Source organism: Palaemon carinicauda, chromosome 24 (assembly GCF_036898095.1).
Source record: "Palaemon carinicauda isolate YSFRI2023 chromosome 24, ASM3689809v2, whole genome shotgun sequence".
In the NCBI taxonomy this organism is placed as follows: domain Eukaryota; kingdom Metazoa; phylum Arthropoda; class Malacostraca; order Decapoda; family Palaemonidae; genus Palaemon; species Palaemon carinicauda.
In genome coordinates this window covers 1,187,434-1,205,576 of record NC_090748.1, presented here as the reverse complement: position 1 = coordinate 1,205,576, position 18,143 = coordinate 1,187,434, and the positions used below count along the sequence as shown (strand labels likewise).

The following is an 18,143-nucleotide window of genomic DNA, read 5'->3' as shown; positions in this document are numbered from 1 at the left end:
ACTGCCCCCAACACTTTGCAACCTTCATTCACTCTCTGACGTACATCTGCTTCCACTCCACCATTTGCTGCAACAACAGACCCCAAGTACTCAAACTGATCCACCTCCTCAAGTAACTCTCCATTCAACATGACATTCAACCTTGCACCACCTTCCCTTCTCGTACATCTCATAACCTTACTCTTACCCACATTAACTCTCAACTTCCTTCTCTCACACACCCTTATTATATATATTAGATATTATATATTTATATAGTTTTATATTTATAACAGAAAACGGAACATTTCACAACATTGTTTCTTCAATACCCATTACATTATTCAAGCCACGAGAAGCAAAATTGTGATTAAAATGTTACCCGATTTCACAGTCCCTTTCTTAATGGTTTCTTCAGCTTTTGTAATTGCCAAATCCTTCTCATTCACTAATAGACCTTTATTGGACCTTTTTTTAATCTAATAATAGTTATACACATTGCGCTACTTAAACATAAAAAACAATTAGATGAAACTTTTGTTTAATTATTTTTGGGCAAATCGTACTAAATACACCAACCCAATCAGCTTTGGGCTCGAAAGCAGAAGGAAGGTCGGGGGGGGGGGGGTCTTGGGTCCTCCAATAACAACGGATCTTCTTATCCTCCTCTCATCATCCTGAAAAAAAAAATCAAAATTGTGGAAAATGGTAAATAGGAAGCAAAAAATGTATTTGCTAACTAATGAAAAGCTACAGTACCAAGTAAATTTTAGATAGATTTACAGCATTTGCTAGCGTATACGTAAATGAAATTGAAGACTACTCGCCATGAAACAATGAAAAAACAAAGTTCAAAGAAGTTCATAAAATTTTGAAGGACATTTTTCAAATATAAGAAGCGATAAAAAGGGCTTGTCGAATATCAAGGAAGAGTCTAGGTAAACATTGCCTTTTTTGTGATAATTGTTTATTTTCCTTGACTGCATCACTTGCTAGTTATTGAAAACCAGCAAGATTTCTTGATGCCTTGATTTGGGATAAGATTTTTAATCTAGGATGGGTAGCTGCATTTCCTCAGAATATATACTTTGCCATCAGTTTTTATCAGATCTTTTTGTGATTTGGGGAATATAAAATGAAAGAGTAACTCTTGTCCTAGCTCCAGTACCTTGCTCTCGGGTACCCAGCTTCAGACTTGTCTTCGAATAGACATCCCTGACAATGTCTACCTTGTTATTTGTTTCCAAGTTCGTTGTGGTGCCTGTTTCAATACAGAAGATACAAGGTGCAGTGGTTTGTTTGGTAGATGTTAAGCATGAAGGAGAAGACTGATGGGAAGATCTGGTACTTTGGATTGTGTGCCAGATCTGGATAAAAGTTTCTACACTTTTTTCTCGCTCTCTACATGTTTTGCTTGTCTTTGGAATTCCCGCAATGTTTTTGCCATACTGATCGATTGTACATTATCAATTGTAATACATGTGTATGTTGAGAACCACCACCACTGCCATCACTAACACTACTTGTAACTACCATCATCACTGTCATTCACTTCTACAAAATCAGGTGACTTACCTAATGTTGTTAGATCCTGGATGGTGTCTACATCATCTTTGTTTTATAAAGAGGAGATCTCTTAAAGTTTTTTCATTGAACTTGGATTGTCATAAAAAGCAGTATTTCTAGTCATGAGTGTCCACATAGAAATTTTCTTTAGTCGCACTTATTCGAAGAAATCATTCTGAAAGGAGAAATGAAGTTGCATGAGTATCATGGCAAGATGTGATACACAAGACATTCATAGTTTTGACAAATATTTATGGTTACCGTAATGGTGTTTCAATTGTTCATGAATTATTTTCTTTTTTTACTCCAGCCTTACTGTAGGGCGACAAATGTTGCTTTTAGAGCATGGAACATAATTGAATTCTCTGATCCGGAAATGTATTAGTTTGATATCAATTTAATCAATGTAGTCTTAACTGAAGCGGAGATATGGAACAACGTGCTTCCGGTGGCAATTTTGATAAAACAAATGCATATTTCAAATACTCAGTGCGATCTAACTTGGTCTTTGGGTAAAAGTTTTTTTTTTTTTTTTTTTTTTTTATTGCCCTAAGATACTTTAATACAAAAGGAGACTTTTGTATCATAGCTTTTGAAGTTCAAAGTCGCTTAACCCATCTACAATAACTACAAATACACGCCAAGATCCCTCTTTCTGTCTACTGACCACACCTTAATCAAGTCTTTTATTTGCTTTGAATTACTATTCTTATAATTGTTTTGTGTATATTAATTGAAAGAATAAAAAATCCCCCGTTTTAGATGCATCTTGTTTATGATTCAAGTCAATTTTTATTCATAAGTTTAACAATTACAATCACTTAGTTAAATTTTTAACTCCCGTTTCATTTAAAATTAGAGAAAATTTTATTTTATTTAACTTTTATATTTAGCACATGTGATTACTATAATGAAGGTGAAAGTCAAATCTCAACATTTTCATTTGCTAGTGCCTGGTTATTGGAGTATGTGATAACGCAAAGACATTTCGTTAGGCTTTTCGTACAATTTTGTTTTCCCGAATCATTTCGTTTTGTAGCTTCTTTTCCACCGAGTTTCATATTAGTTTAATTTTGTACGAGTGTTTCTGCTTTTATAACAAATTCAATTCGGTAATTTGAAAAAATTAGAGTTTCTTTTCCTCAATTTAATTTATCAACTTACCTTAAAATAATTTCAAAGCCTTTTTATTAATATAAATATTTACAGTTTTAGTTACCTCCAGAATCCCATCGGATCCCATCTTTTTATTCTATCTAATTCTTAATAAAAATTTGGTAACTGATTGGGCGTGTGCAGGTCCGAATGATTTCCTTTAGTTAGTTAGTGTGCTAATGTATGTTGATGCAATATGCATGTTGCTGCAAGCTCTCGGGTTATAGCGTGTGTTGCATTCAAGATAGTTAATGACCACAGCATTTAGGAAATATGTATTTTTCGAAATTTTTCAACTGAATTTCTTCAGCAACGTTATAGCAGTTTTGATATAGGCAGTTAGTGTTTTACATTTATATTTTTGTTGTTTTTGTAAATTAATATTTGTGATGATGTATGTTTGTATCATAATTCCTTAGCAATTGATCTAAAAGAGAGAGATGACAGAAGGATCCCCGGATCATGTTGGATCCTGAGGATGCAATATAGTTTGAGAATCAATTATCCAAAAGGATCCGAATGATCCAGATGATGTGAGGATCCGGAAGATACAAGGATATGCGGACCATCCGCGGATCCGGATGAGCTTAAGATCAGTGATAAAAAAATGATCCAAGGATCTGAATGATCCAGGGATCCAATTGATACAAGAATCCAATTTACAAGGTTCCAAATGATTCTGATCCAGAATGATTTAGATTGTTCCAAATGATCCGAGAATGCAAATGATCCGTATAATCAAATAATCTGACCCAAATGATCCAAGGATCCCAAAGAATGATCCAAGGATCCTGATGAACCAAGAATCCCAAAGAGCCGAAGTATTCGAGAGAATTGGCCAAATGATTCGAGGGATTAAGTGTCTTGAAGACCCAAATAATCCGAGGATGCGGGATGATCCCGCATGATCCGAGGATGCGGGATGATCCCGCATGATCCGAGGATGCGGGATGATCCCGCATGATCCGAGGATGCGGGATGATCCCGCATGATCCGAGGATGCGGGATGATCCCGCATGATGCGGGATGATCCCGCATGATCCGAGGATGCGGGATGATCCCGCATGATCCGAGGATGCGGAATGATCTGAGGATGCGGATGAACCAAGTATCCCAATGACCTGAAGAATTGGCCAAATGATCTGAGGGATTAAGTGACTTGAAGAACCAAATGATCCAGGGATCCAGAATGGAACAATCCACAAGGGAATGATCCAAATATCCAGAATGATACGAGGACCCAGAATGATCCGGAGAACACAATGATCTGGGAATCACAAGGATTCGGGATCCAGAAGGAAATGATGGGAGAAACCGGAATCCACAGTGATACAGAATGACCAGTGGATCCAGAATGATCCAAGGATACAAAATTATCCAAGGGTCAGAATGAGCTGCGGAACAGAATGATGCAAAATTCAAGAATGATGCAAGGATATAGAATGATTTGAAGATCTGGAATTATCCAGGATGATCCGGAATGACCTGAGAATGAAAAATGATCCAAGGATGTGGGATGATTCGAAATGATCCGAAAATGCGGGATGATTCGGAATCATCCGAGGATGCGGGATGATCCGAGGATCCAGCATGATCTGAGGATGCAAAATGATGCAAGGAAAATCAAGGATCCGGAATGCATGATCTGAGGATGCAAAATGATGCAAGGAAAATCAAGGATCCGGAATGATCTGAGAATCTGGAAAGATACAGGATGATCCGAGAATCTTAATTGTCCATGGATCTCAATGATCCAGGTTGATCCACAATCCAGAATGATCAAAGGACAAACCATCCAGGCATGCAGAATGATCCGAAGATGCAGAAGGATCCCGAATGGCGCAAGGATCCCGAATGGTCCAGATTGATTAATGGAAAAACAATGATGTGAGAATCCACAATTATCTAAAATACAGAATTATCCAATGATCCAAGGATGCTGAATGATCTGAGGATGCTGAATGATATGTGATGATACAAGGATGGGGGATGATTCGAGGATGCGGGATAATGTGAGGATGCGGAATGTTCCGGAAGGATCCAAGGATCACAAAAAGTCCAAGGATCCCAAAAAATCCTAGGATCACGAATAATCCGGAATGAGCTGAGGAGCACAAATGAACCGAGGATCACAATAATCCGGAATGATCCGTGGATCACATGATCTGAGGATCACAGATGATCCGAGAATAACAAATGATAAAGAATGATCCAAAAATCACAAATAATAAGAGGATCACAAATGATCCGAGGATCACAAATGATCCGGAATGATCCGAGAATCACAAATGATCCTACGTTTACAAATGATTTGGAATGATCCAGGGATCACAAATGATCCGGAGTGATCCGAGGAGCACAAATGATCTGGAGTGATCCGAGGCTCACGAATGATCCGAGGCTCACGAATGATCCGAGGCTCACGAATGATCCGAGGATCACGAATGATCCGAGGATCACGAATGATCCGAGGATCACGAATGATCCGAGGATCACGAATGATCCGAGGATCACGAATGATCCGAGGATCACGAATGATCCGAGGATCACGAATGATCCGAGGATCACGAATGATCCGGAGTGATCCGAGGATCACGAATGATCCGGAGTGATCCGAGGATCACGAATGATCCGGAATGATCCGAGGATCACAAATGATCCGAGAATCATCCGAGGATCACAAATGATCCGAGAATCACAAATGATCCGAGGATCACAAATGATCCGAAATAATCAGAGGAGCACAAATGATTTGGAATGATCCGGAGTGATCCGAGGATCACGAATGATCCGGAATGATCCGAGGATCCGGAATGATCCGAGGATCACGAATGATCCGGAATGATCCGAGGATCACGAATGATCCGGAATGATCCGAGGATCACGAATGATCCGGAATGATCCGAGGATCACGAATGATCCGGAATGATCCGAGGATCACGAATGATCCGGAATGATCCGAGGATCACGAATGATCCGGAATGATCCGAGGATCACGAATGATCCGGAATGATCCGAGGATCACGAATGATCCGGAATGATCCGAGGATCACGAATGATCCGAGGATCACGAATGATCCGGAATGATCCGAGGATCACGAATGATCCGAGGATCACGAATGATCCGAGGATCACGAATGATCCGGGGTGATCCGAGGATCACGAATGTTCCGGGGTGATCCGAGGATCACGAATGATCCGAGGATCACGAATGATCCGGGGTGATCCGAGGGTCACGAATGATCCGGGGTGATCCGAGGGTCACGAATGATCCGGAGTGATCCGAGGATCACGAATGATCCGGGGTGATCCGAGGATCACGAATGATCCGGGGTGATCCATGGATCACGAATGATCCGGGGTGATCCGAGGATCACGAATGATCCGAGGATCACGAATGATCCGGGGTGATCCGAGGGTCACGAATGATCCGGGGTGATCCGAGGGTCACGAATGATCCGGAGTGATCCGAGGATCACGAATGATCCGGGGTGATCCGAGGATCACGAATGATCCGGGGTGATCCATGGATCACGAATGATCCGGGGTGATCCGAGGATCACGAATGATCTGGGGTGATCCGAGGATCACGAATGATCCGGGGTGATCGGAGGATCACGAATGATCCGGGGTGATCGGAGGATCACGAATGATCCGGGGTGATCGGAGGATCACGAATGATCCGGAGTGATCGGAGGATCACGAATGATCCGGAGTGATCGGAGGATCACGAATGATCCGGAGTGATCGGAGGATCACGAATGATCCGGAGTGATCGGAGGATCACGAATGATCCGGAGTGATCGGAGGATCACGAATGATCCGGAGTGATCGGAGGATCACGAATGATCCGGAGTGATCGGAGGATCACGAATGATCCGAGGAGCACGAATGATCCGAGGATCACGAATGATCCGAGGATCACGAATGATCCGGAGTGATCCGAGGATCACGAATGATCTGGAGTGATCCGAGGATCAGGAATGATCCGGAGGATCACAAATGATCCGGAGTGATCGGAGGAGCACAAATGATCCGGAATGATCCGAGGAGCACAAATGATCCGGAATGATCCGAGGAGCACAAATGATCCGGAATGATCCGAGGAGCACAAATGATCCGTAATGATCCGAGGAGCACAAATGATCCGAGAATCACAAATGATCCGGAATGATCCGAGGATCACAAATGATCCGAGGATCACAAATGATCCGAGGATCACAAATGATCCGGAATGATCCCAGGATCACAAATGATCCGAGGATCACAAATGATCCGGAATGATCCCAGGATCACAAATGATCCGAGGATCACAAATGATCCGGAATGATCCGAGGATCACAAATGATCCGAGGATCACAAATGACCCGAGGATCACAAATGATCCGGAATGATCCGAGGATCACAAATGATCCGGAATGATCCGAGGAACACAAATGATCCGGAATGATCCGAGGATCACAAATGATCCGGAATGATCCGAGGATCACAAATGATCCGGAATGATCCGAGGATCACAAATGATCCGAACACACATGATCCAGAATGATCCGAGGAGCACAAATGATCCGATGATCACAAATGATCCAAACACAAATGATCCGGAATGATCCAAGGAGCAAAAATGATCCGGAATGATCCGAGGAGCACAAATGATCCGGAATGATCCGAGGAGCACAAATGATCCGGAATGATCCGAGGAGCACAAATGATCCGGAATGATCCGAGGAGCACAAATGACTCGAGGATCACAAATGATCCGAGGATCACAAATGATCCGGAATGATCCGAGGATCACAAATGACTCGAGGATCACAAATGATCCGGAATGATCCCAGGATCACAAATGATCCGAGGATCATGGAATGATCCGAGGATCACAAATGACTCGAGGATCACAAATGATCCGGAATGATCCCAGGATCACAAATGATCCGAGGATCACAGATGATCCGGAATGATCCGGAATGATCCGGAATGATCCGGAATGATCCGAGGATCACAAGTGATCCGAGGATCACAAGTGATCCGAGGATCACAAGTGATCCGAGGATCACGAGTGATCCGAGGATCACGAGTGATCCGAGGATCACGAGTGATCCGAGGATCACGAGTGATCCGAGGATCACGAGTGATCCGAGGATCACGAGTGATCCGAGGATCACGAGTGATCCGAGGATCACGAGTGATCCGAGGATCACGAGTGATCCGAGGATCACGAGTGATCCGAGGATCACGAGTGATCCGAGGATCACGAGTGATCCGAGGATCACGAGTGATACGAGGATCACGAGTGATACGAGGATCACGAGTGATCCGGAATGATCCGAGGATCACGAGTGATCCGGAATGATCCGAGGATCACGAATGATCCGGAATGATCCGAGGATCACGAATGATCCGGAATGATCCGAGGATCACGAATGATCCGGAGTGATCTGAGGATCACGAATGATCCGGAGTGATCTGAGGATCACAAATGATCCGGAATGATCCAAGGATCACAAATTATTCAAGCAACGTAAATGATCCGAGGATCACAAATGATACAAAATGATCCAAGGATCACTAATGATCCGGAATGATCCGAGAATCATGAATGATCCGAGGATCACAAATGATTCCGAATGGTCAGAGGATCACCAATGATCCGGAATGGTCAGAGGATCACCAATGATCCGGAATGGTCAGAGGATCACCAATGATCCGGAATGGTCCGAGGATCACCAATGATCCGGAATGGTCCGAGGATCACCAATGATCCGGAATGGTCCGAGGATCACCAATGATCCGGAATGGTCCGAGGATCACCAATGATCCGGAATGATCCGAGGATCACCAATGATCCGGAATGATCCGAGGATCACCAATGATCCGGAATGATCCGAGGATCACCAATGATCCGGAATGATCCGAGGATCACCAATGATCCGGAATGATCCGAGGATCACCAATGATCCGGAATGATCCGAGGATCACAAATGATCCGGCATGATCCGAGGATCACAAATGATCCGAAATGATCAGAGGATCACAAATGATCCGGAATGATCAGAGGATCACAAATGATCCGGAATGATCAGAGTATTAGGAATGATTGGAGGATCACAAATGATCCGGATTGATCCGAGGATCACAAACGACCCGAGTAACACAAACGATCCGAGGATCATAAATGATCCGAGGAGCACAAATGATCCGAGGATCACAAATGACCGGGATTGATCCGAGGTTCACTAATGATCCGAGGTTCACTAATGATCCGAGGATCACAAATGATCCGGAATGATCCGAGGATCACAAATGATCCGGGGATCACAAATGATCCGGAATGATCCGGGGATCACAAATGATCCGGAATGATCCGGGGATCACAAATGATCCGGAATGATCCGGGGATCACAAATGATCTGGGGATTACAAATGATTTGGAATGATCCGGGATCACAAATGATCTGGAATGATCCGAGGATCACAAATGATATGGAATGATCTGAGATCCAGAATGATCCTAGGAGCACAAATGATCCGAGGATCACAGATGATCCGTTGATCACATGATCCGTGGATTATGGATGATCTAAAATGATCCCAGGATCATAAATGTTACGTGATGATCCGACGATCACAAACGATCCGGGGATCATGGACGATCCCAGGAACACGGATGATCAGGAATGATATCAGAGGATAAGGAATGATCAGAGGATCTGGATGATCCAACCATTGGGAATGATCCGGCATGATCCAAGGCTCAAGAATGATCGGGAATGACCCGGGGATCGGGAATGATTCAAGGATCCCAATGGCCCTAATGATTCAAGGATCTCATTGATCCAAGGATCCAGGGTGATCTGGAATAATTGGGAATGATTTGCAGATCCAAATAATACAGAATGATTCAAGGATCTGGATGATTCAGAATAATCCAGAATGATCTAAAGATCCAGAATGCTCAATTGATCAATTTGGAATGATCTGCAGATCTTGAAAGATCCAAGGAGCCAAATGATCTTCGTGATCCAACATAATATAAGGATGCAAATGATGCAGAATGATCTGTATATTCCATTGATGCAGAATGATCCAAGGATCACAATGATCCAGAATGATCTTGGGATCACAATGATCCAGAATGATCCGAGGATCCTAAGATTCAGGATGATTCAGTGACCTGAGGATCCAAATGATTGAAGGATCTGGATGATTGAAAGATCTAGATGATCGAAGGATTCAGAATGGTCTGAGGATTCAGAATGATCCGTCCATATCTTATCCTTCTAGATCATGTCAGATCCTCAGATCATTCGGTATAATTTGGATCCTTTGATCATCAGGATAATTTGGATCCCCAGACCATTCAGATCCCTGAACCATTTGTATCCAAGACCATTTGGATCCTCAGATCATTCTAGATTATTTGGATCCTCAGATCATTCTGCATCATTTGGATCCTAGGATCATTCTGCAACCTAGCATCATTCTGCATCCTCGCATCATTTGAGAATCTCTTAAGTCTGGATCCTCAGATCTTTATGCGTCCTCGCATCAATTTGGATTCTCGGATTACACCGGATCCCTCCAGTTCTCTCTCCTCAGATCCTTCCGGATTATCGGATTATTGATCCTCTAAGATCAATTTGGATCCTTGGAGCAGTATGGATCATTCTGCATAGCTTTGGATCACTTCAGATCGATGGATCTATTGGTCCTTGGGTTGAAGGATCAGTCTTTATCATGAATAATTTGGTCAGTGACTTATTGTGATGCATTGCTGCATCCCTCCTTGGGTCAAGGGATTGTTCCTTGATCATTAGATTGACCAAAGGATTAATCGATTAACCATTCCGTGAATCTTTGGATCTTAGGGATATATCAATAAATCAATCAATAAATCAATTTATTGATGGATCAGTGGAAGGATCTATTTATGGATCTCTACATATATTAGTAGATTGTTAGGGATTATTTGATACAGATCATTGATCATTAAATCATTAGATTGATGAACTGATAAAATTTTATGAAAAGATTGATAGATTAATTTATCTAGCAATCGATCTATCAATCGTAAGACTCTCTATTGGAGAGATAAATGTCATTTCCTAATAATTTCCAAACCAAGCCACAATGAGTCAGGTGGTGCCTGATGATACCCTCGCCATCGAGCGAATAATGCCTTCTTGATATGGAGGGGGGACTTGGTACCATGAAATTACTAAGGAATATAAAAACCAAAGAAATAGAATTCAGGACTTATTCCCTGGCGAGTGTTACTAACTTCAGTAAAAATGGCAAAAGTAAGTGAAAATTATGTTTTCCTTTTGATATAATACATACAAAGTGTCATGCGTTGTCACCAGGAGTGCCAAAAATCCCAAGTTCGCCTTTACAGCTACCTGTTTCACAGTTCCACATTTTATCAGTTCAAATGGTTATAATGCTTTTCTAGATCTATTTTTAAAAGTAAACATTGTTTAATTTTTACAGCTAAGAAAAATACTAATTTCAGATTTGCTAGCTGGAACTTAGCTGCAGAAAGATTTAACACGGTATGTCGGTAGTTACTGGCGGTAAAGCTCGTGGAAACGCCTCTGACTTTACCTAGGCTTGAGGTGGGAAGGGAAACTTAAAACACGTGATTTGTTCTGACACGAATACAACCCTTGTCCTTTAATATTAGGTGGGAGAAAGATCTTAAAACCATACTGGCTAGTTTAAAGTACTGGAATGTCAAGGTACTCTAGACTATGTGAGTGTTGACTGCTGCCACTTTCTAACTTGTGATAAGGATCCTAAAGGTTTCTGTCTTGGACAGATGATCATAACCTCGTATGTTTGTAGAGAGATATACAGTTAATGTAGGGCCGACATAAAGTAATGAATTCTACAGAAACTATCCTCCCTCTTGTAAGGAAGATGAGGGAGACACTTCTATATTATTATCGATTGAATAGTGATTGGTGTGAAAGCTTACCTCCATCAAATGTCCGATTCAACAAATAATGGTATTACTGCCTCACTCCAAGAGAATGGATGGAAGAGAAGAAAAAGTGCCAGCCATTCTACACGTTATCCTAGTCTAACATCATAACGATCCTAGTCTAACATCATGACCATCATCTTGGAAGGCATTCCCCTAAGTATCTAGGCATGTTACAAAACTTGCTGAGCAGCTATGACTGGTCCCGGTGAAAAAGGGCTGTAAAGGTTGTCTGGCATTTCCAGACGTTGGCCTTTTATATTTGTGCCACTGACAAGTTCTTTCTTAGAGGAATTGCCTGAATGCTAGCTTTGACTTCATGGACCCGTATTGCAATTGAATTAAGGATTTTATGCTGCTTGGGGATAAACCCTCTTGATGGTTTGACAAAGCCATAAAGAATTAGTGATCCTTGAAATTTTTCTAATGCTGTCAGCAGTCAAGATATTTTAAATCTGTGGCCTAAAAGGTTGTCTTTAAGTAGCGTCTATGCATATTCCTATGACAAAGAAGCAAATCATCTAAGCTGCTGATCACATCTCAAAGGGAAGAGATAGAGAAAGGCTCGAACCTGTGACCCTATATGGCAGGGTTCTTGGTTTTACCCACGAAGTCTTGAACAGTGAAAAGAATTGTGTTTCTTCAACTCTTGGAATGGGATAAAACATGGGAAATACCGTTAATTTTGCCTACTCTTTTCGCCAAGAGTTTCACTAATAAAAAAAAAGCTTTAAGAGTGATGTTCTTATTTGATGTGTGTCGTATTGGTTCATATGGGGTCCCTTTTAAGGGATATAAGGACTCTGGTTACATCCTGTGAGGTACTTGGTGGGCAAAACTGCTTGGAGCTCCTCATGAGCAAGACAATTCCCACCATGAGAAAAGGTCTAAGCCTTTCAGTTGAAGACCTGGCTCAAGGCTGAGTGATAGCCTTTCACTGCTGTGACTGAGAGGCTGAGCTTCTCCTGGCGATGGTAGACATGAAAATATGCAATCAATTGTAGAGAGGCTCCTGTCAGAGTTACCCATTCTACCGCTCCAATCGCAGAAAATGACCCACTTTGCTTGGTAGATTGGTGCAGACTTTTGGAGATATCCAGACATCTCCTTTGCAGTGCCTTGTGAAAAGCCTTTCTCTCGGTAGATTCTGGATAAGAGAAAGGGATGTCAATTGGGCTGTGGAATCTCTGCATGTGGGTTTGGCAAAGCAGATTGTGCCATAATGAGCATCAGCAGGTCTGGATACAAATCTGCTCAAGGCCACTTGGGAGCCTCGAGGGTCAGCCTAAGATTCGAGGTAATTAGTATCCTGGTGATTACCCTTTGAATAAGGCAAAGCAGTTGTAAAGCATTGAGGCCACCCTAAAGGTGTCGTAAAGCATCTTTTAAAGCTAATGCCGAGTCTGGTATTCCTGAACAGTAGATTAGAAGCTTGTTGGAGAGCTTTGTGGCAAATGGGTCTGTTGATGAAGAACCCCCAAAAAGTGAACAGCATCTCGTCCTTTAGCCACCATGCTAGATTCTCCCTAACTTCTGGGTCAGCTGGAAATAAATGTTGAGTGGAGTTGGTGGCTGCTACCCAGTTTTCTTCAGGCACCTTTGGCAGAAATTCTGATAGAGTAGCTTGCGAGGCATGAACTTCGAGGGATTTTTAGTGTCCAAGTAGCTTTTGCCGATTTCTTGCTGGGATAAATTGTTGGAGGAGGAAGGGCAGCACAACTTTCCTGAGTCTGCTGATACAACTCTCTGGAGGAAAGACGTTCGCCTTTATTGGGTCTATTGGGATACTTGGGTGCTACCTCCTCTGCATGGGCTCGAGACTGCACTTCTCATTTATCACAAGGTCCATACTGTGACAAAATGCAAACTGTGTCTCTGTGCTGGGAAAGCTGACCTCAGGAGGGGGACATTATTAGCCAGGCATTGAGGTATCTCAGCAGGCAAATGTCGCTGGCATGAGCGCAAGTTGCAACATGTGCGAAAACTTGTGTAAACATAGCGGAGCAGTTGACAGTCTCAATCATAGGACTTTGCTTCATCCTCGGTGGGAAAGTATTTTAATACAAAGGAAAGTGTGTGTATTCTTCATACCCAGCAACAGCATGAAATAGTTCCTTCTAACTGTTGATTGCATGGTATACACTGTCTCCATCTTTAATGGAGTCAGCAGTACGAACTTGTTCACAGGGGAGAGGTTGATGACTATTCTCCAGCCCCCAGATGCCTTCTCTGCTAGGAAGGGGTAGCTGTAAAAGCCTGGAGATCTAATTTTAGTACACGCTTGTCCAACATCTTTCTTACATCTAGAGGAAGGGTGAGGTATTTAGATGACCTTTGGAGGCAAGACATAGATCTCTACGGTATCCAAGTGAGAAAGGGAGGGGCAGTGAGCCAATGTTTGGAATACAGTGCTTCTGCCACTCTGCCTATTGGCTCACGAGGCATCCTTTAACTCTTGGCAGTCTGAGCAGGAGATTACCAGCTCTAGAACTTACTAGCTCCTCTCCTACTTTTGCCTCTTTGGGTATGGCCATAAGAAGGTTGAAAGGTAGAGGTGGTATCTATGTTCCTGCAGGAAGTCACAGGCGGTGGGGGAGCCAACCTGTGCCTTGGCGCTGCTGAAACTTATTTAAGGGAAGATTTTAATGTTCCTGTAGCCGATGCTTTAGGGATCTACCAAGACGTGCTAGGGCTTTTGAAGGTCACTGGTCCATGGAAAAGAGAGGCCTAACCCATCTTCCTCCACCTTTCCACTACATCGGTAACTTCTTGGGCTGGGAACAAAGTCTGGCTCTGTTTTACTGAAGCAGTGCAAGCAAAGTGTTAGTACTTCTCTATGTCCTAAGATTTTTCCTAGCTTTGAGACCACCGAGTCTTCACTTGGGTACCAGTTGGCGGACTGGTGTGCCAAAAAGATGACTGCTTTAGTTCCAGATAGAACCATGTCTGTGAACTTCCTCACCTTCATGAGATCATTTAGGTACTGGGAAGAAGCAAAGTATACTGCACTAGAGCAGTGTTCCAACCAGGATATTCCTTGTAGGTATGGAGAAGGCTTCTGTGGCATTGGATTAAGAGGAATAGAAGATCATGCTCTCGGTGTCCAATCTCTAGACTGCGGTGCCAGGAATCAGTATCATGATTACCACATCAAAGGGAAAGGTAAGTGGAGAAGCCTCCAACCCTCAGGAACGTAGAACCTTCTATGATGGGTGAGGGGTGGGGGATAAGATCCCATAAGATCATCTTGCTCTTAGAGAATTCTTAGGCGATATATATATATATATAATATATATATATATATATATATATATATATATATATATATATTTTATATATATATATATTATATATATATATATATATATATATATATATATATATATATATATATTCTAAACTTGAGATTGTTAATAATTCGGGTGGGGGCGATTTTCGCCCTGATTACATGAATAAAAACTATTTTTGAACCATAGTGAATTATTATTATTATTATTATTATTATTATTATTATTATTATTATTATTATTAACTAAACTATAAGCTAGTTTAGAAAAAGAGGCTGCTATAAGCACAGGAAAAGTTATCCCAGTGAAGGAAGGAAATAAGGAAATAAACTATATGAATAGTAATGAACAATTAAAAGAAAATATTTCAAGAACATTAACAACATTAAAAAAGATCTTACATATATATAAACTATATAAAGAGACATGTCATTCTGTTCAACATAAAAACATTTGCTGCAAGTTTGAACTTTTGAAGTTATACCGATTCAACTACCCGGGTTGTCACAGCTGGAATGAAAGTTCTAGAGTACTGTGTAGTGTTGAGCTTCATGATAGAGAGGGCATGACTATTAGAATTAACTGCATACCAAGTTTTACGAACAGGATGGCATTGTCCGGGAAGATCTGAATGTAAAGGATGATCTGAATTATGAAAAATCTTGTGCAACATGCATGATGAACTAATTGAACGACGGTGCCAGAGATTAATTTCTAGATCAGGAATAAGAAATTTGAAGACAGTAAGTTCTTGTCCAACAAATTAAGGTGAGAATCAGCAACTTTAGACCAGGCAGGCGAACAATACTCAAAACTAAGTAGAATGAAAGAATTAAAACACTTCTTCAGAATAGATTAATCACCGAAAATCTTACAAGACTAAGAGACAGGCCTAATGTGTTTCTCAAAAGTAAATTTGCTGTTGAGAATCACACCTAAAATTTCAACAGAGTCGTACAGAGTTGAAGTAAACATTGTCAACGTTAAGATCCGAATGTTAAGGAGCCACTGTCCTCGACCTACTTACAATCATACTTTTGAGTTTTGTTAGGATTCAACTTCATACCCCATGATTTGCACCGTGCACTAATTTTAGCTAGATCTCTATCAAGGGATTAAGCAACCCAGATCTACATCTAGGAGATCGAGTTGATTTAAAGCATCATCTGCTTATGCAACGAGATTGTTTTCTAGGACAAACCACGAAGTAATGGGGCAAGAACACTACCCTGAGGAACACCAGATATCACATTCCTATACTCACTATGGTGCCCATCAAGAACAACTCTTTACGCTCTATTACTTAAAAAGTTGCGAGTCGGTGGGTCTTTTCTTAACATCATTATTGAATTTTTGAGTTTAAAAAAAGGGCTTCATGATTAACACGGTCACATACAGCACTAAAATTCAGGCCAATCACACGAACTTCCTGACGACAATCAAGGGATTTATGTACAACATTGGAGATTGTAAGAGGGGCATCACATGCTTCAAGGCCTTTACGAAAGCCAAGGGAACAGATGATTACGTTTAGGAAACCTATTTAGACGATGTGCCAAAAGACTTTAAAAAACTTTTAGATGATATGGGATTTATGGAAATTGGGTGGTAATCAGCTGGAAATGAGCTACCACAAACACATTCACCTAATTGAATAAAATTACTAACTCTTCAATAAGTGCAAAAAGAACCTCATCTTGCTAACTTACGGAAAATAACAGAGAACTTTTCAGTTTACAAGTTTACAAGCCTCCAGGACTATCAAGAGTTTTAATTTCACGGAACCATGAGGTAAACTAGTTAGTTTAGCCTCAGGAAAACGGGAATGAGGAAGATCGAGTTTCTCATTATTCTGCTTACTGTCAAACACATTAGCACAAAGGGTTGCCTTTTCCAGTAAACGAGATATTTTTGACTTCTTGATCATAGTGGCAACTTGAAATAAATATTGAAGGCATGTAATAACTAAGAAACTGACTAACAATTATTTAGAAACCCTTTCTTCAATAGGGCATTATACTTGTCATTCTATATGTGGTAGTACACTAAAGTAATTTTTGTTTCAGATATGTTACATTCTTGAGTCATTTCACTTTAGCAAAATTGAGTAATTAAATCAAGAAGTATGAAAGAATGTCGAGTTATTACAGAACAAAAGGAAGTTTCATTTTAAATATAATAGGAAGAAGTTTCATTTTAAACATAACAGGAAGAATCTAATTTAAAAAACAACAGGAGGAGGTTTAATTTTAAACACAAGAAGTAGTTTAAATTTAAATATGCATTCATATACACCTCCTAAATAGTTAATATATGCTTTATAATGGTAGAGAATATATATATTCAGAAACAGGCAAACACACAGACACACACACAAACTGCGTTTGGTCTCAAAATAAAAAGATTAAGCAAAACAAAGAACATTGCAATAAAAATCACTTGTCAAGAGAAGCAGTAAAAGAAACGCAATTTTCTCGGCGATTCTTCCGTCGAGCGAAAATTACAGATTTTACTGGTGGAAAACTTTTCAAGTTTAGCCCGGAGAGAGGGGGTGGGGGGGGGGGGGAGTGGAGGCGGAAATATGATAACAGCTGTCGTGATTCAATGCGGATGTCTTCTTAGTGCAACACGGCTGAAAATTCATGAGGAAAATACAACAAGACTTCGATTTCAGTATTACGCGTTTTTCTGCAGTGGCCTTGGCATAAACGTTTGCAGGTAATGGCTGATTTTATGGCAATTTAAGCAAAGAATTGCATCCGATACCTTCCTATCCATACAATAATAAAATGCTAAGTTAAACTTTAAGTGCTTTTTAATGACTTAAAAGGCTATATATTTGTTCCTGGATAAGCTTAATTGGTATAGGTGTTAAATCTTCTATCTTGAAGAAAACGTAATCATTACTATGGAAGCTGCAACGAGAGAGAGAGAGAGAGAGAGAGAGAGAGAGAGAGAGAGAGAGAGAGAGAGAGAGAGAGAGAGAGAGAGAGCTCAAGTGGCCTGGGTACAGTACAAACCCACCAATAAAGCAAGAAACTATGTAGAAATAAAATTTATTCTGGAGAGAGAGAGAGAGAGAGAGAGAGAGAGAGAGAGAGAGAGAGAGAGAGAGAAAGCTGTCAAGTAGCCTAGGTACAGTACAAACGCACCAATAAAGCAAGAAACTATGT

The 18,143-nt window shown here is 41.1% G+C and overlaps 1 long non-coding RNA gene across 1 annotated transcript in view; it reads right to left on the bottom strand.

Moving 5' to 3' along the window:
• Positions 1-235: 235 nt before the first annotated feature.
• LOC137617789 (uncharacterized) overlaps positions 236-18,143 on the bottom strand; it is a 596,344-nt gene continuing 578,436 nt past the window's right edge. Inside the window, exons 3-4 of the long non-coding RNA XR_011039659.1 lie at positions 1,555-1,720; positions 236-656 (exon numbers count right to left, since the gene is read on the bottom strand). This is a non-coding gene — a long non-coding RNA (uncharacterized lncRNA). The remainder of the gene's footprint in view (positions 657-1,554; positions 1,721-18,143) is intronic.